At 53.8% G+C, this 22,152-nt stretch overlaps 1 protein-coding gene across 2 annotated transcripts in view; it reads left to right on the top strand.

Annotated features, from left to right (window-relative positions):
* Positions 1-22,152, top strand: part of TBC1D22A (TBC1 domain family member 22A) — a 347,433-nt gene that overhangs the window by 219,012 nt on the left and 106,269 nt on the right. The gene's annotated exons all lie outside the window — the stretch shown is intronic.

Raw genomic sequence — 22,152 nt, 5'->3', positions numbered from 1 at the left:
ATTCTTGTGCCTGTCTCCCCATGGACCACTGCTCTGGGCCCTTCCCAGTTTGAATGTGATTCTGTATTCCTGTGGCTCGATCGTGTGTGTGTCAGTGCCTGTTCGAGTCATTTAGACAGCAAGCCCTCCCCGGCCGGGTCTGCAGTACCCCGCGGGTTCTCATTCTCTCCGTGGATGTCGTGAATTCCTAAGTCAAGTTGATTTAATGTGCTTCCAATTCAAAACCTACATGGATATTTTGCTGTATTTTTGGGAAGAGGGATGCATTACCCACTACAAAAAAATCAAAGATACAGAGGAAGTTGAGTATAATCCAAAAAATAATTAGGAATATACACCCGGGTTCTAGTTCAGCCTTCGTCACTGACTCTGAACTTGGTAGCTGTTGCTGCTGCTGATACAGCAGCTAGCATCTATTAAGTGCCCTGGTGTACTAGGCACTGTTCTGAGTTCCTTTTCTGTAGTATTTCGTTGACTTTTCACAACAGCCCTACGAAGTGGTATATTACCATCCCCATTTTCAGAGCCCTGCCCCTTCTCTGGGCTGTTTCCCCACAGGCTCGGTGATCTCTGTGTCGCCTCCAGCTCTGCCCATGCTGGGTTGGTACTGAACACAGGAGAGCCTTCCCAGCTCTCTCCCAACCACGCAGAGGTCTAGTGGTGTCCTGTGGGCTCCGAGTCCTGCCCATCCCTGCCTGTGCACCAGGATTTCCTCGAGAAGCAGCTGCTGCAGTGATGCCCACCACCAGACCCTCGTCCCCCACCCCCGCGAGGTTCCTCTTGGGACTCCTGGCCAGCACGTTATGCCTTCTGGTGCCCCACCTACCGTGCCACCTTATGTGGAGGGAGGAGGTCAGAAAATCGAACATGCCCTCTTTAAATGAAGAGCTGTGGTCCCTTCTCGTGGGCTTCTGGCGTGGGCCTGCATTTGCATCCCGAGTCCCAGCAGGCAGCACAATGCCCAGCGTGCCGAGTGTGCTCAGTACATGTTGGTGGATTAATGGACAAGTGTTGACTATAGTGCCCTGCACGTGACGGCTCCCGTGGTGTTCATGGCTTTGAATTGCTTCAATGTAGTTTGACGACGAAGCTCCCTGTTTACGGAGTGGATGTTTAGGGGGTTAAAGCAGTTTTGTGTTTGTTATTCTAGTCTCGAGATGTTCATTGTACCATGTGGGTTTCCTCCCTGGCTTCTGCTTTGCCTGAGACTCTCAAGTCCCCATCCTCCTGCCCTTTAGTGTGCAGAACGGGTGATCTGATGTGTGGGAAAGCTCCCTCATTTGTGCCAGCGCAACCCGTGCTACTGCTACATCGTTCTGACAGTGACAGAAAAATCCTGCACGTGCGGTACAAGTGACAGCAGTCTGTGGCTGACTAGGTGCGAGTCGACTCGCTTCTGATCGTCTGAGAATTGTCTTGCCTCAAAGTGAATGTTCCCACTGACTAATCTGGGCCCTTTCCTCACTGTGACCTGTGGGCCTCTTGGGTTTACTGGCTTCTCCCACTAATTGACCATCGTGTGGTTGTAGAGACAGTGCTTTCTCTTCGGAAGAGCCTTGATCTGGGGTGGCAGTCTTCAAATATGTTTCCCCCCCACCCCAAGGTTGTCAGGGCCGTCAGGGAGGTGATGCCTGCCAGAGTGCTTTGCACTACTCAGCGCCTCTGTGAGAGATGGGCTCTCACATATTAGGCAGGCCTAATATGGAGGTTCAGTGACTCAGAGGATCTGGGGCTCACGGCCCGCAGCTGCTGCGGCCTTAGACGGCTCAGTGCTGGACTGCCCCTCTGCCCACCCGCACCTGCCAGCCTTTCCTTTGTGAGCCCAGTCCCAGGGCCTCCCCACTGTTGTCTCGGGACCTTGGGGTCAGGCTTGTAGCTCCTCCTGCCGTCTCCAAGGCCAGAGTGGTGTGTTGGAAGAGTGGGGCTGTGGCCTTGTTGCTGGGGACCCTCCTTGGTTTCCCTGCTGTGTCTCTGTTCTGCCTGCCCCCCCCCCCCCCCCCCCCCCCGCCTTCCCACCCCTTCCTGGTTTCCTCCCAATTTAAGCTTGTTTTCAGGTGTTCCCCCAACCAGGTGGAGAAGGACAGCTCTTCTCCCATGTTTGGGCTGGCAGGGTCTTGAGAGGGTCTTGGGGCTAGTGGCCTGTAGGAAGGACCACACTTAATTCCCTCGCAGAACAGAGAGATCAGCTCATTTTTAGGACCTCACACCAATGTGTGTGAGGCTGCGTTTTGACTGCTGAGGACATTCTGTCCTGTGTTAGAAGATGGAACATTAACAGTCGCTATGGGAGTTCTTTCTTCCAGGCCTGCACTTAGCACGGAATCATAAAAGACTCCCTGTTCAGAGCGGAGGCCCTCCGAGATCATCTGGCCACCACCACCCAGCCCACTTTATGGCCTCAGGAAGCCGTCGTGCTCCAGTTATGGCTGAGCTAAGGGTGGGCCGGGGAGGGGGTCTCCCCCATGCAGGGGAGTGGGGCCAGACGGATGTGCTTGCATTAGAGACGCTGTCGCTGTCTATTATGCATCTGTAACTTTCCAGGCCTTTCCTTCCTGGAACCGCTCAGAGACGCCGTAATGGGAACAGCAACACCCTGATTAGCATTTCACTTTCAGCTGCTCCAGTGGGGCGCGTGTTTACCCGGGAGGTGGCGATGACCGTCCGGTGTGTAATGAGATACAAGCACACGAGGCCTTCCGAGCTCGTGATTTAGATGCTTTTCTCCGTAATGATGATATCTTTGTGACCCTCTGTCCCAAGATTGATGTTCGGAGTTTATTGCCAAACTGAGACGAGTTAATTAAATTGTAAGTAGAGACTTCCAAATACAGCAATTCTCCTTGACCTTAAGAAGAAAAAGTTGTCTTGGTTTTGAATGTAGGCCGTCAAACTGGTTTTGAAGTGATTCCCCACAGTCGTTTTTGTTCATGGTTACAAGTTGCTGGAGAGAAAATGAGTGGTTTTTCTCCCACACCATAAAGAACCAACGACCATCTTAAAATCAGGACAGGAGGCTGCACGGGCAGCTGGGCATTTTGGGCATTTCCGTGCCAGGGCTTGGTGGAAGGAGGGCGGTTTATTGCTCTGGAGGTCATTGTCCTTTCCAGGCTAGTGAGCCACGGCTGTCATGAAAGGCAGCGGAGGCGCCTCCTGTGTTTACAAAGGTAGACTCGAGATGGCCCCTCTGGTCGGGGTCCTCCGTGCTTCGGGCTGCGGGTCCCTGGTGAGTGCAGCCTTCCAGGCGTGGTGCTTTCCCATCTTCTCTGAGCTGGGTCACACCGCTCCCCTCCGGAGTCACGCGCCCCTGCGCCCGCTCGGGGACAGTGCAGGCAGAGCGTGTGCCCGTGGATCTTCTTGCAGTTCAGGCCTCCACCCTCTGCTGTGTCCGGGTCCTCCCGACCTGAGACCCCTGGTTTCACGTCTCTGGAGATAAACTTCCTGTGCTTTGGGGGTGGGGGCAGGATGGGGAGGGCAGGAGCTGCTGTCAGGCGGGAGCGGGCGGGGGGTGTCTGGCTGCTTCTTGAAGACCTGCACTCTGTGTTCCAGCCCTCCTCGTCCCTCTCCAGGGGTCCCCGGTGCTGTCGGTTTCTGGGATGTGGGTGTCGGCTGCAAATCAGGTTGCCTCTTGGCTTTCTGCAGTGCTGGCACAGGCTGGAGCCTTCCGCGTTCCTGGAGGAGACCTTGCTTGTCCCTTTCTTTCTAGCTCCTCAGGTCCTTCTTTCTGCCCTTCTCTTGCACTTGAGTGCTTGCCCCCTCCTGTCACTTTTTGAGGAACTGGGAAGGAGGAGAGGTGAATGCGGGTGCTCAGGAATCTCCTAAGCCATCCTGCCGTAGGATGGGGTGCCCCAGACAGTGGGCCCCCGTCGTCTCCACTGGACGTTGCTAGTGAATGCCCCTGCACGGCTGGTGCGTCTGCCCCTTGCATCCGGCAGACCTGCTGCTCACTGCTCATTGAGCTCCGCCTGAGTCCCTGGCGCTTCGCGAAGCAGCGTATGTTCTGTATCTCATTTATTCCTCACGGCAACTGGGGAGGTCAGAGCTAACGGTATCTCCACTGGACAGATGGGGAACTGAGGCTGAGAGAAGCGTCTGGCCCGAGTCACACAGATGAAATGTGGAGTTTCTTGACTCTGGAGCCCTTGCTTGTCACCCCTTGGCCACGGCTCCTGGAGGCGCTGTGCATATGTGTGTGTGTGTGTGTGAGAGAGAGAGACTGCTCCAGTCTGTCTGGTTGCTGCCATGTGGGAAGCCCCCACCCCCACCTGGCTCTGCTCAGGGCCTCTCGGTGACCCTCCGTGGAACCCGCTGCGGTGATGAGGAGGGAGCTGCCCTCCTGCTTCCCTGCACGGCAGGGAAGGGCACGGCCGAGGGCCCTGTGCTGAGCATCTGTGCAGACCAGCTCCCCAAGGGTGCTGCAGCCCCTGCCCTCCCTGGCACATGGGCACATGCTGGCATGAAGCAGTGAGGATGCGGACCCCCAGGTTCTCCTTTTGTTAACTCACACACGTGGGCACCAGGCGTGCCTTGTGCCACGCCCTGGGAACACTGGGGACAGAGCAGGCTGTTGTGGGGCTGAGGTGAGATGAGGGATAGCCCCTGTCACAGAGTCGCCCATCGTGTGTACCCAGTAAGTGACACTACTCCATTGGCTGTGGGGCTGAGGGGTGCAGAGAGAGCTGGATGCAGACCCTGACAAGGCGCCTGGGGGAGCCTGGAGAGGTCCTGAGAGGGAGCGGCTCTGAGTGGTCTCACACTGTCAGCTGCTTGGGGAAGGCGGCTCTCTTTATTTGACCTGCACAGAGCATCCTGAGAACAATTAATGCTCTTAGCTCCCTGGTTAAGTGATTGAATTATCGAGGTGTGAGAATGCCATGGCCCACCCACTTTTTACACTTGGATGTCTCCCTCCTAATTGCAAGGAAACCTGCAATTCCACTCGAATCTCTAATTTCCTACTTGAAGATCTTCCTCTCACTGTTGTTGCGTCGTCCCTAAGTGAAGAAAGAGCTCCAGCAGGATCTGTCTTGTCTGGCGACCACACATGTATAATCTTTCTGGTTGAGCAGTTTCCTGTGGCTGTTCTGGTGTCGTCATCTTAGTGACAACAGCAGCTGAGAGCCAGGGCTGGAAAGACCGGCTGGGACGGAAAATCCAGGTAGGCCGGGGGGCCTTGCTCCTTGGAGCAGCCTGGCCCCTGGAGCCTGCCTGGGTTCCTGGCCTTACGCTGGCCCTTGTAGCTGGGCGGGTAGGCCGAGCGCTGAGCATGGTCAGCGAAGGACTGTTGTCTTCCTCCTTCCCCTCGTCTCCTTGTGGAGAGCAGGCTCTGCTTATCCGCCACTCAGGTCCTACAGACCCCCTGCCTGGCCTCCCGAGCCTCCACTGGGCCCTCCACACTTCAGATGCTCTCTGGGTTGGCCTAGCAGCTAAGGGTTGAATTAGGGCCACTGTAAGAGTCTCAACATGCACCTTCTTGGTTGTGTCCCTGCCTGCTTTGCATGAGCCCAGCCCTTCCAAGGAGGACTAGGCTTCTCTAGCTCGTTCAGATTGTGCCAACTTGTGCACTGGCGCCCGGAAATCCTGGGTGCCCTCCCTCTGTCTTGGCCTTGGGAGCCCTGGGTGGGACTGCAGGAGGTCCCCCGAGCACTTGCAGCACTGCAGATGCTGGTATTTACCACCCATGTCCCCTGCTCCCCTGGTGTGGTCCCCTGGCTGGCCGGCTCACTCCCGAGGAGCCCACGGGTGGGTGCTTGGGCAAGTTGCCCTTGAGATACTGCTGTTGAATATTTTGAGTGCTGTCCTTGCCCCAGTCAGGTGACACAGGTGTCCCGGGAAAAGGAGCCCCGCTGTTCACTCATCCTGAGGGCCGGGCAGGGAGAGGCAGCGCATGCACAGAGCACTAGCTTGTTTGCCTGCACTGCGACCCTGTCAGTGGGAGGCTCCAGAACTCCGCTGTCCCCCAGGTGTCTCCAAGAGCATAGAGCAGCACAGCCCTTCCGTTTACAATGAGGGAACCCCAGAGCTCTGCCTTTGTCTGCTACCCGATTCCTCCCAGCTTTCCCTGATGGTCCTCTGACATGGAGCCGGATGGGCCTCGTGTGGCCCTGCCCCCAGATATGATGCTTCATCTCCAGAATGTTCTTTTCATTATTTCCTCATTGGAAGCCTGGGTGGAGGCCTCATCACAAGGCCCCCAGGAATGGGATCCGAGTGTCAGCTCCTGGCTGTGTGGCCGACCTTGGCCGTGTGCTGCAGAGTGCAGACCTGTGGCGAGCTTTCTCCCCTTACCTTGTGCTCTGTTATCGGCGTCACCCCTGTCTTCCCTGGGTCTGTGTTTCCACGTTGGCCGAGTACACCCTGCGCCTGTGCGAGCAGTGGCTGTCCCTGTGGCCCCAGCTCCCTCTCAAAGGCAGAGACTTGTAGAAGGAGACAGAGCAGTCGGCAGGATTGGAGCTGACACCGTCTTCTAGGAAAAATAGACCAGCCAGAGCCTTGGGAAATGATTTCTTTAGGGGACAGGACAAGAAAAAGGAGGTTTTCTGGTTCTGTTTTTCTTTACTCCAAGAAACAGATGAAGAACATCCAGAAAGCTTGTGTCACAAAGAGGTGGTGGGGGGGCGGGGCCAAGACCAGCCTTCATGCGCACCTGCCTTGTGCTGCCCCGGGCTTCGTGTCACATCTCCTCTGGAGACAGGGGCCTAGAGGGCAGGTGGTACTGAGTACTGCGGGTGCTCCTGGGGCACAGGAGAGGCCGTAGCTTGGGCTTGGCCTGGAGGGAGCCGGAGAGCGGGGGGTCGTGAGTCATGGTCCAGGTGGCAGTGGGGGATGGTAGGTGACTTGTGAATTGACTCCTGGATACGTCAGTGTGTTTTCCCAAGATGAGGGCATTCTTCCACCTAACCACAGAGCTGTTACGGTTCTGGAGAGTAACATGGATTGAGTGCTGGGGTCTCAGCTGCTGACCCTGTTCACGTGTCACCACTTGTCCCAGTCGTGTCCTTGATTTCGGAAGAAAGCCCCGGACCGCGAGTGATCTCGGTTGTCCTCTCTCCAGTCCCCTTTCACCTGGGATGAAACTCAGCCTTCCTTGGGGTTTCAGGACTTGGCCATTTTTGGAGTGTTTATGTCAGTTTTGTTTTTTTTCTTTCTTTTTTAAGACGGTGCCTTAATGCGGGCTTATCGGATCCTTCCTGTTGGTGAGATCAGGTCGTGCAGCTTGGCAGGAATGCCGCAGACGTCCTCCTCAGGGCACCCTGTCAGGAGCACGCCGTGCGGTCTGGCCCGCCAGTCATGAATTTCACTTTGGTCCTGGGGGTGTCCGCCAGGCTGCTCTGCAGTAGAGCAGACGCCTCCTGTTTGTGTTTGTGAGTGTTTTGTGGGAGGCTCGTGGAGACCGTGCAGCTGTCCTGCCCTCACTGTTACACACCAGTGTTAGCGGCCATTAATGGGGCCTTTAGTCTGAAGCAGTTTTTACTGAGATTTCTAACCCCGTCACTTTTCCACGGGTATTAGTTGGCTTTCTACTATAAGGAAAGGCTTTTGCCTTTCTTCCATTTATTTGTATGTTTGAACTTGGGGATTCCTATCTCATTCAACAGGTTACAAGTCTTTACTGTCATTAATTATTTCGATGCTTAGGCTTTCCCAAGCTTGGTGTAGGAGAGCTCTTAAGGAAATTTTCCACTGGAAAGAAGGAGATAATAGAGTAGCTCCAGAATGGAAAGTTGCATTTTGTGTGACAGTCACATGAGCGTGTCTAAAAGCCAGTGGGAGGGGGGTGATGGGGGACGGGAGGCGAGAGGAGGTTGCCTCTGTGCTGGGGGAGCGAGACCCGGGAGCGGTGGTTTCTGCCCACGGTGGATGGTGATGCCTCTGTCTCGGGACGGTGGTCAGGAGACGGGGGAGATGCGCGCCCTGAGTGCTCGTGGAGGGGACAGAGTCGGTCAGGTCTTCTGAGTGGCTGGGCAGAGCGGGCTCTGGGCACACGCCCCCTCTGCCCACACTCAGTTTTCCTGGAAGCAGCCCATGGGCTGTCCGGGTGCAGGAGGAACTAAGCAAGGAACACTTAAGGCTTTCGTGTGACAGATGAGAAAACAAAGAATGAACTGCAGTTTGCCCCTAGGAAAAACAACTGTGGGAAATGAGAATTTTTCAGTTATCTAGGGTTAGGTTTTCAGTGCTATGAAATATGAAAAAATTCCCTTTTCTGTCAGAACCGGGTAGAGGCCTCTTTGGTCTTTGAGTTGATGATGATGAATAAACAACCTCCTTGAAAAGATATTGTTGATAAAGTAAACTTATCGTTTTAAGATACACCCTGGTTATTTTTTTTAAGAGATGTGGAAGCTGGGTGCTTAGATGAACTTTGGCCTGCTTGTTGCATATTGGCTGATGTTCTTTTAACAAGTTCACCGCTTGATACCTCAGCAGCTTTGGGGCTGTTTATAAATACTGGAACAGAACAGAAGAGAAACGGTCGGTAAGGCGCTGCCGTATCAGGGCAGAAAATCAGCCACTGATGCCGGAATCAGATTGTTTTTCGCAGGCCACCAGGTGCCGGACTGTGAGTGGGCGCCAGGCAGCATCAGAGACCTTTCCTGGAAGGCTCTCTGCAGGGCGGGCAGGAGTAGAGTGTGCATCCCAGGGCCCTCTGCGGTCTGTTCATTTTGTCACTCCCAGGCATGGTGGCCGAGGGCCTGGGCATTGGCTACTGTGACTGGTCTTCCCAGACGATCTGACTTGGGCAGCTCCCAGCCTCCCTGCGTTGATATGGGTGGTTACAGTTACAGTCTCATCGTCGGTGAAAGAGGGCGGCCTGTTTGGGATGGTGGCGTCACCCCGTATTCGGTCTGCATTGCGGCATCTCTGTGTGTTCTGCATCAGTGCCGGGCTGGGCTGGGCGTGCACGTTATCATTATCCAGCACTGTCACACCTTGGTTCAAGTTTTTGTCCTTGAATCGGGTCTTTCAGTGATCTCAGTCAATGTGTGAAGACTACAGGTCTACCGTTTTAATTGTCTGAGAAAACAAAGTCATCGTCTGGACTACTTTTAATTTAAGCCTCCTCTTTTCTGCTTTCCCTCGGCCCTGTTTTCTTGCCTCTTGGAACCAGGCTGTCCGTATGTCCCAGACACTCTCTCTCCCTTTGGCCAACTACACACATTTATCTGGATGTCAGCCGTCAGTGACCAGTTAGTGAATGTCCACTTTACACAAGGCGCTGAGCACTGCGTGAGGTATTGAGGACATGAGGCCGTGGTTCTAAAGATGCTTAAACCAGGGCACAAATGGATGCTACTTTGCAGTGTCACCTCCAGTGTCTCTGGCTCATGGGGCTGTTGTCATCATTAGCAATGGCTCTTGGTAGTGGGCTGTGCTGAGGAAAGTGAGAACAAACGTGCGCAGTGTGCGTGTGAACACTTGACCTTGGGGCCCGAATCCATCACTCATTTGTGTCTGGAGGAATTGAGTGGGCGGCATACTTCAGTATCCACTCTCCTTCCCTTGCCTCCTCTTCCTCCCATCTTTTGCATCACTTCCCTGTCAATGTGGGACGGTCCATGTTCTCCTCAGAGCCAATTATTCAGCAAACGTTATCCAGCCACAGTAGCATCTCAGGCGCCTGGTATGGGAGTCCAGACATTGGCAAGACCAGCAACCACTCCCTTCACTGCCCTTGCGATTCCGGCCAGTCTCCCTGCTTTCCTGGCACGTACGTTCTGATGCTGAGAGGTAACGCTGTATCTGCATTAGCCCTCAAAGGAGTCGCTTGGTGAGCTGAGCCCCTGTATCAGGATCCCTTCTCTTCTCAGAGTTCCAAGGGGCTGGCTGTGCCTCCCGCCCTCTCTCAGACTGAGTGGCCTCTGAATTGGGCCATGAGTGACTTCACACCAAGCATCTCTGAAATGTGCACTGTGTGCTGGGTTCTGAGTATACAATGATGAATTGGTCCTTCATTAGGGAATTCTTATCCAATTAGATGGCAGGCTGGACAAATAAATAAGTACAAGTGTCTAGTTCCGCTGACAGTGGTGATGTGAAGGAGTGAGTTGGAAGGGTGGTCAGGGAGGGCTTTGCAGAAGACGGGACGTTGGCTCTGAGTCGTGCAAAGATGTTTTCTCTAGTGAGTGGAGGAATGGTGGTGTGAAACGGCAGATCAGTTCTGGGACCTGTAGGTGGTCGAGTGTGTGTGAGCAAAGGGAGCAGTGTAGGAGGGCGTATGGGGAGATGGTGAGACGGGGAGTTGGAGCAGGCTTGTACAGGCTCGAGAGAGCCAGTTGTATGCGTTTCTCCCAACCCTACTTTACATCACCATGTGGCCGTGGGAGGAGACTTTATGCCACAGAAATTGGCAAATGCTACAAATTGGGGCCTCTCTCCGAAGAGCCTGTTGTTAACCATTTACCAGCACCCCACTGACGTGGGAGAAGAATGGGGCCAGGTCAGGACCTTGATGCCTTTGCAAGGGATTTCAGCTTCTGGGGGCTGGTGACAGGTCTTAGGTAGTTAGGGGGATGTCGTCAGCGTTGTGTCAGGAGTGTGGAGGATGGTCTGACTTGGAATGACCTACTCCACTTTCTGTCCTTATCCTGCATCAGAGCCTTGTGGTTTGTACATGCACACCTTAGACTGCGCCCTGTTGATTTTGAACCTATACCTTAGATGACAGCTGTTAATTTTTAAAGTCTTTAAATAAGACTGCCCGTGCTCTACTGTTTTTTTTCTTGATGAGGGTATGAGCTGGGGTAAATAGTCCTGTGCTTGTACATATGGTCCAGTTTTATTATCTTTCTCACACATTGGTGTTTCTACTCATAGACATAGAATGAATTCTCTTCTTTCCTTCAAGACAAATCAGTTCCCTCAACTGGATTCTGGCCTTCAGTAATGGTTTGTGAAAGGAAGAAGCGGAGTCAGAGACCTTGCTTTGGAAAGTGCTTTTTCCATGTGTGTGCTAGGATCATCCATCCCATCTGTCATCTGTTCAGGCGTTGAGCAGCCTTCTCCGTCCTCTCTTCTCTCCCTTGGTCCATGCACTCATCCACCCTGAAATCGGCTGTCCATCCATCCACCCTACTTTCAGAGGAGACTTTTACTGTCTTGCCCTTTGGGTCCTGGGTGTGGAAAGGAATCAGAAGGATTTTTTGTCATTACGAGTGCACAGTCTAATGGGAGAGATAGCCATGCAGCCACCACGGCCACCGAAGTGTCGCAGGTGCTCTCATAGATGTCTCCGGGCTACCCAGCGGGGTGCTGAGGAAGGGGAGGTCAGGGCTCAGGGTGGCAGGTCAGAAAAGGCTTCAAGAGGGCAGTGATGCTTGAGCTGAGTCTTGAATGTGTATAGGCACTGACCAGCTGACCAGCACCACGTGTGGGGAGTCTCAGATAAAGGTCAGAACTCTGACAGGTATTTTTCGTGGTGGTATTTGCAGTCTTAAAATGCATCTGGAAAAGCTAGATGTCTTCAGTTTCATTGCAGATTTGGGTCGTGTCAGGGCTTTCTTACTGCTGACAGTGAGATGATATGGAAACTGTTTATCTGAGCCATTTGTGCTCTTTTAGCTAGGAGTTTATTTTTTCTCTGCTTTCTTCTGCATTTAAAGAAGGGCCTCGCCTATTGGTATGGAGGTGTCGGTCAGGCAGAGCTTTCCTTTTCCTCTCCTGACTTGTGGCCATGGCTAGGTGACCAGGCTGGAGTTGCAGGTGAATCTTGGCCCTCTCCTCCCTGCCATGCTGGAAAGGAGAACACAGTGCTGGTGCTTAGTAGGGTTGGAAGGTTTTGCCAAGGCGAATGCCATGAGTGAATCTGGCGGACAGCCCCTGTGGTGATTCCCAGAGATCTGGTGTTCACCTGCTGCTATTCACACCTGTGTGTAATCCCACCCTGGGCTCAGGTGAAACCGGTGACTCAATTCCAACCAGTAGACTCTGGGGTGGTGGGCTGGCAGTCCTGTCGTTACGTTGCAGTATGTAAGACTGCGTTTTAGCAGACTGACTTGAGAGTCTGATTTTGCTGTTGAAGTAGGCAGCCGCGTTGGAGAAGCCCACGTGGCCAGGACCTGTGGGTGGCCTCCAGCCTGCAGCCAGCAAAGAGCTAGGGCCTTCAGTCATACATCTGCAAGGAAATAAGTTCTGCCAACAACCTGCATGAACTTGGACATGGATGCTTCCCTAGTCGAGCCTCTGGATGAGAGCACAGCCTCGATTGCAGCTCTGGGAAGCCCGGAGCAGAGGACTCGGCTAAGCCCTGCCTGGACCCAGGACCCACGGGAACTGTGAGATAATACATTTATGCTGTTATAGGCTGCTCAGTTTGTCACACAGAATCAGAAAACTAACACAGTGAACAAAAGACAAGTAATACCACAGAGCCCCCGTCTCTTTCCCTCCAGCACTGCTTCCCTCACACCTGGCTCTGCTCGCCGCCATTCACACGCACATTTCCCATTCTGCCCACTGTCGGTGGGCTGGCAGAGCCCCGAGACACTCACAGGGCTTCCTGCTGCCTCAGCTCTGCCAGCCCAGGCCTGGCTCACTTGGCTGTCCCTCCAGATCTTGGGACCCGAGGCTGAGACGTGGTAGCTTCCTGTTCACACTGCAGCCCATGGAGATCTGCCCTCTTCATCAGCACCCTCGCTGTGTCCCCATCTAGAACCTTGTAGAATGTTGGGTGGGACAGAGCCAAGAACCAGGCTCCCTCCAGCTCCCATCTACCTGCTCTAGCGTCAACCACTTCCTCTCTTCTCTGGGCTGCCGCCGATCTGCACCTGTCCACGGCCAGGGGCAGTCTTTGACATGGTTTACAGAGCACAGTCAGTGCCTCCGAGGTTGGGGCACCTAGGGAAGCTGCTCTGTCATCTGCATTCTTTTCTGATAAATCAGGTTTGCTGTTGTCTTCATATGAAAACAGCCCCTGGTTCGGAGACGTTTGTTGAGAAGCTCACGAGCACGTCTGTGAAGTGAGAATGGTTTAATACCGCGTCGCTCCAATTCCATGTAGCTCGAGAAGAACTTGTCTTTTAGATTATGTTACTGTCAGAAAAATATGCCTTAATACCTCTCTAGAGATGGAAAGATGGTGTGTTGTGGTGTCAGATAAATGCTGCTTTTTTATGACGTGCTGGGTGGCTTAATTTCATTCCACACGTCTCTTTATGCTGGGGTCCCAAGAGTGAGTGGTGGCGTCCTTTCCCCCAGGGCCCGGGAGTGACTCTGGTATGGCCTCTTCCTGTGATTGTACTACGACCCCTTCAGTCTCTCCCACTTGTGAACACTTAGCCGCCTTTTGGGTCTGACGCCTTCGCCCCCACCTTGTGTGGAGCGTGGCATGACCTTGATGTTAAGCTAGCCTTGGAGAAGTTATTTTGGGAGAACGAATTTGCAGTTTGGCCTCTGGCCTGATGTCTTTCTGGATCGCAGCCCTCAGGGCCATTTGATGGTGGCAGGAGCATTCTCTTTGTTCTCCAAGTGGGTGTGCGGTTCTGCTGCTGACCACCCAGAGTCGTTGTCAGGCCCCACGAGTGAAGGGCTCAATTATCCCCAGACGGTCCCCCTTTGGATGCCAGCTGCACTTCTGTGGTCCCCAGGCCACCTGTACTTCTGACCGAGAGACTGTAAATTCAGCAGTTCTCGTGACCCCCTCAGGTTCCATCATTCCCTAGGATGGCTCACAGAATTCAGGAAAGCAGCTGAGTCCTGTCCCCATAATCACAGGCTGGTCTTGGGGCCCACCCACCAGAATTGCCTCATTAGCATGACAAAGACATGCTTTGCACTGGGGGAATTCCAAGGATTTAGAGTCTACCTCCCAGGAAGGAGGGACAAGGGTCATCCCATTCCTTATTGTACAGCAAGGAGGGTCTTCAGATTTGGGTCGTGGTCCAGAGTCATTGCAGAATGACGCATCTGCAGTGTTTGACGTTACAGATATGTGTCTGAGGGGCCGGCTTCGTTGGCTCTCCTTGTACCTTCTGCATGCTCCCTCTTGCCCGTGGGGGACGAGGAAGGCGTGGAATAGTCAGCTGTGGGGTCAGCTGAGGTTCTGGGCTCTTGGCACAGGCTGGGGGCAACAGGGTTGGGATTTCTCTCTTTACACCATCAGCACATTCCTGAGATGTTGTTAAATTTTCCAAATAATCTCGCTTCCTATTGATTCCCATTACAATTTCTGAGGTACAGTTTTTTTTCAAGGCAATGCAGTGATCCTTATTGAGCTGCAGTGTATCTGTTAGGACAAAGGTCTCCTGATGAAGCACATTCTGTGTGGTAATACAGGTCAGCTGCCATTCATAGTAGGCGGACTGCGTGTAAATCAGACTTGCCTAAACCAGAGCGTCCTCTGGCTGCGTGACAGGGTCTGGTCTGTGCCATAGGACCGACCCAGGAGCCCCCTTCAGCTTTGTCGCCTCAGCCCTTCCTGGCCTGCCACCCACCCGCTGTGGCACAGACGGGGCAGTGGCTCCCCTTTCTCAGCTGCAGCCCTGGCAGACCACGTGTCTCCCCTGTGGGCCGGAGGGTGGGCTGCGTCTTCTCGTCTCTGGTCCTGGCACAGCCCCTGGCCCGGAACCTGGCCTCTTTCCCTCTGTTTGTCTTTAATCCTCTTCACTCTGTCACTTTGCTCACTGTGTTGTGATGGCTGAGAAGAAGAGTCCAGAAAGGAGCCTGAGATGGACACATTGGCCCCAGGCCTCAGGAAGCCGCATGTGCTCAGGGTTGGTGTATTGAGATGTCTGGGAGCAGGCTCCCCTGGCTGTTCAGCAGAGGCCGTGGTTTGCCACGATCGGAGCCTCCATTGTGGATTTATTTCTGAAACGAGGCTTGGCAGTCGTCCCTCCCTCTTCTTGGTCTCGCACCAAGAGAAGCGGGGGGAGGGGACAGGCACCTGTGAAGTGCCTGCTGCACTGGCAGCCACTGCACCAGCTTTCCCGAGGGAGTGCTGTGAGGGAGCTGGAGCTCTCCCCATTTTCCAGGGGAGCCGGGGGGCATTGGGAGCCTAGAGAACTTTCCAGAAGCTGACCTGGGATTTGAACCCAGGCTCTCCTGACTCTAACCAGAGGTCTTTCTGCTGCTCCTCAGTGTCTGGCCCAGCTCTCCTGCTGCCGGAGGGAAAAGACAGGCTGGTGGCCCAGACTCAGGCCGGGGCTTCCTCACTGTCCCTGTTGGAGGGTTGGCAAGTGTTGGCTTACAAGGATTTCCCAGGGAGCCCTGTTCTTGGAGAGTGCAATCGTAGGTCCTGGATTCTGCTCTGCTTCTCTCACTTCCCCTGTCTGCCTGCCCTGTCCCCTTCCAGATCAGGCCCTCTATCCCTTGGGGCGTCTCTGTGGGTGGCTGCAGCACAGTCTGTCTGAGCTGGGAGTCCTGGACTGCTTCCCCTTCGTGGAGCCCGCCGGGCGGGGCCCCTTCCTCTTGTTCTCCGTCTTAGCTCCTTCATCCTGTTCCCTAGGCACAGCGATGGGCCTGGGTCCTCTGGTGGTGGGTGCGGCTGGGCCCTGCCTCTATTTGGGACCTGACTCATTTCTAGTGTTTGCTGTTAACTTAAACCAAGGATTGCAAGGAGGGTGAGTGAGCCCAGAACGAGGGGCTCCTTGGAGGCAAAGAGGCCCATGTTCACTGTCAGTTGGCTCTTGTTTTTGTTCTTTTTTATCTTTTTAACTGATGAGAGAATTGAAGTCTTCCCCTCAAATCAAAGCCTATTCATGCCTTGCCCAGCAGAAGCGTGATGTATTCATGTCTGTTCTCGGCTTTGTGGAGGGGCTTTGAACAGTTTCCTTTGTCAGGTATCTAAGTGTGAGCAATTATACTCACTCTTTGGGCAAATAAGTCTTAGTAGTGTCTGGCCCTGCATAAACAGTGTGTGTTTTTTATGCCAAGTCAATGGGATACGTGTTTTTTTCCCTTTTAGCACAAATCCTGGGACACAAGTGTTTGCATAATTTATTTTTATTTTTAATCAAGAAGACTAGATGTTTCAGCAGAATTTTCAGTCTGTAGATCTGCTCCTTAAAGTGCTAAGAAAAGCGTCCAGCAAATATTATGGTGGTTTCTGCCACATGCCAACATGACAGGTACCCTCCTGGTGAGTTTACAGTGATAAGCGTGCCCTGGCGTGCCACAGGAGGGCTTTTCAGAAAAAGTCTTTTCAGCCTGAAAGATGACAATAATTACATCTGCCTGCTCATTCATTATATGTACACTCTTATTTCCAGTGAAATGGAAATTTCAAATTCAGAATTATTGCTAACCAAATTACCTTTATCAGTGAAAGAGCATCTGCTCACAATTGCTATAAAACAGGAAAAATGAATCTTTTCAGCATACACATTTGCAGCTCTGATGTATATAAATGGAAAGTAATGCCTAGAGTTTAGTAGTCCGTTTCTCAACATGTTCAAAATAGGAGGTGGCTGTGCCAGTCATTCGTTACGCACATTAGGTGGTGGCTGCAGAGCCAGTGGCTGGCCGGCTTTGTCACTCTTCGTTACTTACTTCCAGAGAAGCCACGTAATCAGTGAAAAACGGCCACCTCCATGGGAACGTGGACTGCTCTCCAGTGTACTCTGGGATGGATGCTGCTGCTGGCCCCGGATCCACCCCCTGTAGCCTGGCTGTGGGGTGGGCTGCCAGCAAGCACTGTCCCTGAGGTGCCTCCCTGAGGTCACACGGTGCCTTGTGTCCACGGAGCACATCCCCAGCAGATGGGCACGGACTTGCCTTTTCATTTCCTCTCAGGGGCTCAGGGGCCTGCGTAGGGCAGAGAGAAAGCCAGCTCTCAGGACACTCAGAGCCGGTAATTCTGATGAAATAGACAGCTTTGAGGCTCAAGGTTGAGTTTTCTTTCTGTCTCTTGTACAAGTCACTGAGCTCCCGCAGGGCAGGGCACAGGCCTGTCTTCTCTGTAGCTTCCTTTCCCAGGCAGCCTGGGTATGTGGAGGGCCCCGATAAATCTTCGCTGAAAGAGCTGATGAATGAGGAGCCTTCTTTTCCCTAAGGAATTTGCCTGAGTCCTCGTGGGGTTAATGCTGCCTCAGTTTTCTGGTCGTTCCTGTGCCCAGTGCTTTCCTAGATGGGTTGGACTTTGCTCTGCAGAGGGCGATGACTGTGCCCAGGGAGCTGTCCCAGAGACACAGGGCGAGTCCGTGCGCCCGTCTGGCAGTGTGGGGTCATTCAGGACACGGAAAGAGGCAGTCCTGAGTCCCGTCTTGAGTCTGCCACTGCCTCTGGTGCACCTTCGACAGGTTACCTAGACTGCATCCCTGCACGGGCACGGGGCGAGCATGCCCTCCGGTCAGGGAGCTGCCCAGTGGGTGGTTGGTGCAGAGCGGCTGGTCATTGCACTCTGGCTGGCCTGGGCTGGGCTCCTTCTTGCCAGACCTGAGAATGGGGTCATCTCCGTCAGTATCTTGTGGGGAGGAGCCGAGGGCTTGCCTGTTTCTGTACCTGGTGTAGGTGGAACTCACTGTGCAAGAGAAAGGGTTAATTTTTACTCTGTTTAGTTAGGTTACTTCAATGACAGATGTTCCAGAAATGTTTGTTTAATTTTCCAAATCTGCTTGCTTGCCAGTTTTCGTTAGAAAGGTGTTGTGTGCCTCCCAGGCACATGTTAGAGCTGTTTGTTTTCCTGGTTCACAAAATGGCGCCCTTCTCCTTAAGTGGGCTGGCAGTGCCACAGGCAAGGTGTGGACCTGGCTTGGGGAGGCCGCAGCGGCCCTGTCTGCCTCCCCGACTTGTGCGCAGTCCACGTCTCCTAAGCGCCTCTGGCTCCAGGCTTCCTTCTGTTTGGTTAACAAACGTGAGGAGCATTTACCCAACGCCAGGCCTGGCTCTGGGCCAGTCTGCCTCCCAGATGAGGTCCCCGCCAGGAGGAAGTCATGGTCCCGGGTCAACCCGCTGGCCAGTCTCACTCCTGCCGGTGCCCAGTGGGCCTAGGCTGTGGCTCCTCATAGCTCACTGGGCCTGTTGCTTCCTCAGGTAGCAGGCCAGTGTGTTCTTGTGTGGAAGGAGGGGAGGTCACAAACGTCCAAATGTTCTGTCACCTGTTAAAAAATCACTTGAATCCACGTTAGCAAAACTTGGAGTCCTTCCCAACTATTAAAATATGACAATGCCACTGCTTTGAGGGGGTAGGGGCTCAGTGTGCCAGCGCTAGGGACTTGACAGAGCCGGGGAGCTGGCCACTGTGCTCCAGAGGCTCCAGACCGCTGACCTGCTGCAGCGCTTGTGTGGGGACTGGGTGCTGTCTGCGGGCCACACGTCTTCGTGGAGCTGCAGGCTGGGAGTGACTGGCGGGACCAGGAGCGCCTGTCCTGGAGCCCCCTGTGTTGTCCTCCCTCCCTCCTGGACGCGCTCTTCCCAGGCAGTGGTTTTCTCTCCAGAGCCGTCACCAGCTCTTCCCTAAGCTGCCCACTGCATATTCATGGAAACTCATTCCTCTTCTTCTGTGTGTAAGAGCCTTGTTCAGTAAATTCAGTCATTTTCTAAAGTGCTGGTTTTCTCGTGTTTGTCACATTTGAATTTCACGTTGACCGAAGCGCCCTGTGTCAGTCCCTGGGCCTTGTGGAGGACGGCCAGCCAGTTGTGCTGGTGGGGCTTCTGCCCTTGGAGAATGGGCAAAGGTCAGGCCTGATGGAGGGGCCACTCAGGGGCCCTTGGGACTTTCCAGAGGCTTAGTTTTGTAGCTGCGGATAATTTCAGATTAGAAATCATTCTAAAATTCTTTAAAAGGAACATAATGTCCCATTGTGTTGCTGAAAAAACTCCTCAGTATTGCAGCGTGGAGAAATGGGAGAGGGAGGACTGACAGATCAGGGGTTTTACACGTTTTCTCCCTGCATTCATTCATTCACTCATTCATTTACTCATTCAGCTGTCCAACAGACGCCTGCTAGGCACCAGGCACCTAGTGTGTACTAGGGGCTGGAGAAACAAAGGTGACCCAGGCACGTATCTGCCCCAGAAGCAGCTCACGTCCTGGGGTGGGCCCAGACCCTAAGCCGTGAAGCCCAGTACCCTGTGATAAACGCTTCCCTAGAGGTGCTTGTAGTACCAGGAAGAGGGAACAGCTGACCTCAGGGGGGGTGTCAGGGCACGTGGGGAGTGTCAGAGCATGCAGCCCGTGAGTAGAGTAGCGTTGCCCTGAGCAGGGGTGGGCAAGGCCCAGGAAGAGGCTGTAGCAGGAATGAAAGCCTGGAGGCATGGCGGCGCAAGCTTGTTCTGTGGTCCGGCACCACGGGTCGCCTAGTGTCGCCTGAGGAGACGCGGGGCCGGAGGGCAGGAAAGAAGGCTGAGAAGGGACGTTCATTCTAAGGCATTCCTACTTTGTTCTGCAGCCAGTGTTTCTCAAACTATGGACAATTTGTGGGGTCTCAAGACATCTTGAGATGAAACCTCATTGTGGCATTAAGTGCCCCTGAGCCGACAGGCCAGGGGCACAGGGAGAGTATGTCCCTGGGCCCTTGTCAGTGAAAAGCTGTGCGATCCGGCCCTGCTGGGGCTGCTGCTTGTGGAGGCTCTACCTAGCACCATGCTGTCCACCGTTTACTCGCCACTTCGCCCCCACTAGAGCGAGCGGAAACTCCTAGTGAAGTCTATTTTAAAAATAAATGTGTTTAATAAAACATAAGTTGGTTAGAAGAAAACTGTCAAGTGAACCACAGTGCCACACCTCATCTGGGTTACACCAGCTCTGTCCTGCATGGACACCTTCTGCACCGGGGACCTGTGTGAGGGCTGGGGTCCTGTCTTCCTCTGTCTCTGGGGCCTGCTGGGTGCTGATTCCCGTAATTTGCCCCCGTGAGGGGTTCCCATCACGGATATGTGGCTGGCACAGAAGAATCTTCTGGAGAGCTGATTAAACACAGATTCTCAGATCCCACCTGGAAGATTCTGATTGAGAAAGTCAGGATGAGCCTGAGAGCCTGTGTTTTAACCGAGATGAGGCTGATGCCCAGCTCTGTTTGGGAACCCCTGAGGTGGCCGTCAGCCTCCACTGTGCCCCGGTGTTGGGCCTGCCCACCCCTGAGCTGGCCTTGTGCTTCCCCTGTCCCTCGGCCATTGCTGAGGCCTGGGCTCCTCAACTGGCTCTCCCCTGTAACTTCACAGAGTGCTTGAAGCCGGGGGACAAGCCCTCGTCTCTGGGCAGGGGGCTTGGAAGATGGAGCTCAAAGGGACCCAGAGCAAAGAAGAAATTTCATTGAAATCTTAGGTTTTATGCATATTTGTTTTGGTTTCGATATAAGCATAGTATTTTAAATTTCTCAGGATAATCTGTCCCTACTGCCCTAATGTGGCCTTGTTTGCTTCCAGCTGACTTTAGCCCTGATACCACTGGGTTCCCTGACTCACACTCCATTCCAGCCACTTATCCACCTGAATGGTCTGCTTCTTCGGCTTTCATGGGCGGTGGCAGGGATGACAGATGGGATTTGCTAATGTAGAAATGCAGAAGCTTTCGATCATGTTTGCATGGGTTTGTGCCAGCAGCTCTCAATAAAGCAAAAACGAGACCAACACCCCTCCCTGACACGTGAATTGCCCCTCGAGGGAGAAGAGCCCTGTCTACAGGAGCTGAGTATCTGGGGAGAGTGGACACCAGCCGGAGGAGGCCTCACTGCCCGGGCCCTCCATCCCCGCCGACTTTCTGGACCCGGCACTCTGGCCCAGGCCTGCCCCGTGTTGTACCCGGAGCCCTCGGTCCCTGCATTTGTCCTTGCAGAGGCAGCATGCGGTAGTGTGGGGTCCTCTGCAGTCCCACCCACTGCCTGGTCTGTCAGCCTCCCTGGGACCTGGCTCCTAGCGTGGCTGTGAGGGCTCAAAGGTGAACCTGTGGCTCTTTCAGCCCCGTTGTGTAATAGTCACTGTCTGGTTGGAACTGATCGTGTGTTGCTGTATCTACCCCACACAGTAATGAGGCCTCATCCCTTAGTCACCCACCGCCCCCAGACAGCCCCGCAGGTGTCCTGTTCCAGCCTGCCGAGTGGAGGGTGCCCAGGCCTGTTTGCTCTGGTGAGCCGAGGACAGCAGCATTTTGGGGGTGACAATGAGAGCAGAGGCAGTGAAGGAACTGGCTTCAGTCATGGAATCCAGAGCTGCCCAGAGCTTTTCTGTGGCTAACCCGACAGAACCTCCTCTCCTGTAGGCGAGAGCATTTCCCAGCCAGGCACTCACACTTCCACCAGAGTTGCTGTCATTGAGATGAAGAGGGTCAGGACAGGGTCTTCTCCCGCCCTGCTTCTTCTTGCTTAGTGGTTAGGAAAGCCTTGTTTTTGCAGTACTGCAAATTATCAGGAACACAAGTATGAACAAACCAGTAAACAACACAGCACTAACTTCTCTCTTAGATTTGTCTATTTGCCATTTTCTAGAACTTTCTTTGAGAGAACTGAAAAACCTGTAAACTTTTTTAGGGTTGCTTCTCAAGTGAGGCCACTGGGGAAGGTAAGCCCTGGAGAGAAGGACCGTGTGTGTGAGTCAGGAAGTTGAAGAAAAGATGTGTGCAGAAGAAGAGCTTTTAGCAACACTTGAGTGGGCCTCGATTAAAAGGAATCAGTATGAGAAAGTCCCAGTTCCCAATCCGGATCAATTAGGCAATACTTAGTTGTTCCGTAAAACAGCGCCCGTACTTCCCAGGCCCTTCAGAGTGGACTGCGTGGGGCAGAATGTTGGAAAACAGGAGTGTAGTCACCACGATCACCAGGATCTTTGCTTCCTGGAGTGACACTTCCAGGATTCCACAGACTTGGCACTTCACTGAGCTCTGGAGCCTTTCTGGCAGGTTGTTGACAGCTCGGTAGAGAGGTCTGGGCAGGGAACGCAGGGGACTTAAGCTGTGGAGTCGCTGCCCGTTGCAACACAATGAGAAGGGGTGATTTTGTGGCTAATGGGAAATACCGCGTCAGGGAAGTGACTGACTATTGGTGAAGCCTGGCTCTTCTCAGAGGCCTAGCTATCTTTACAGTGCCCCAAACCTGGACTCCAGTGGCACTGGCCCAGGGCCCAGGGCCATGCCCTGCTTGCCTGCCCACTGGCTGGGTCCAGGAGCAGGTGGGCATTTGCCCTGGGCCAGGTTGAAGTTGTCTTTGGGAACTGGCACGCTCATTCTCTCCCTGGACTCCAGCCCGTGTCTGGTGGACCTGCCCTGGGCTGGAGAAGGAGCTCCTG

The sequence above is a fragment of the Diceros bicornis genome, chromosome 25, assembly GCF_020826845.1.
Source record: "Diceros bicornis minor isolate mBicDic1 chromosome 25, mDicBic1.mat.cur, whole genome shotgun sequence".
In the NCBI taxonomy this organism is placed as follows: domain Eukaryota; kingdom Metazoa; phylum Chordata; class Mammalia; order Perissodactyla; family Rhinocerotidae; genus Diceros; species Diceros bicornis.
This window is presented reverse-complemented; position numbering and strand designations above follow the sequence as displayed.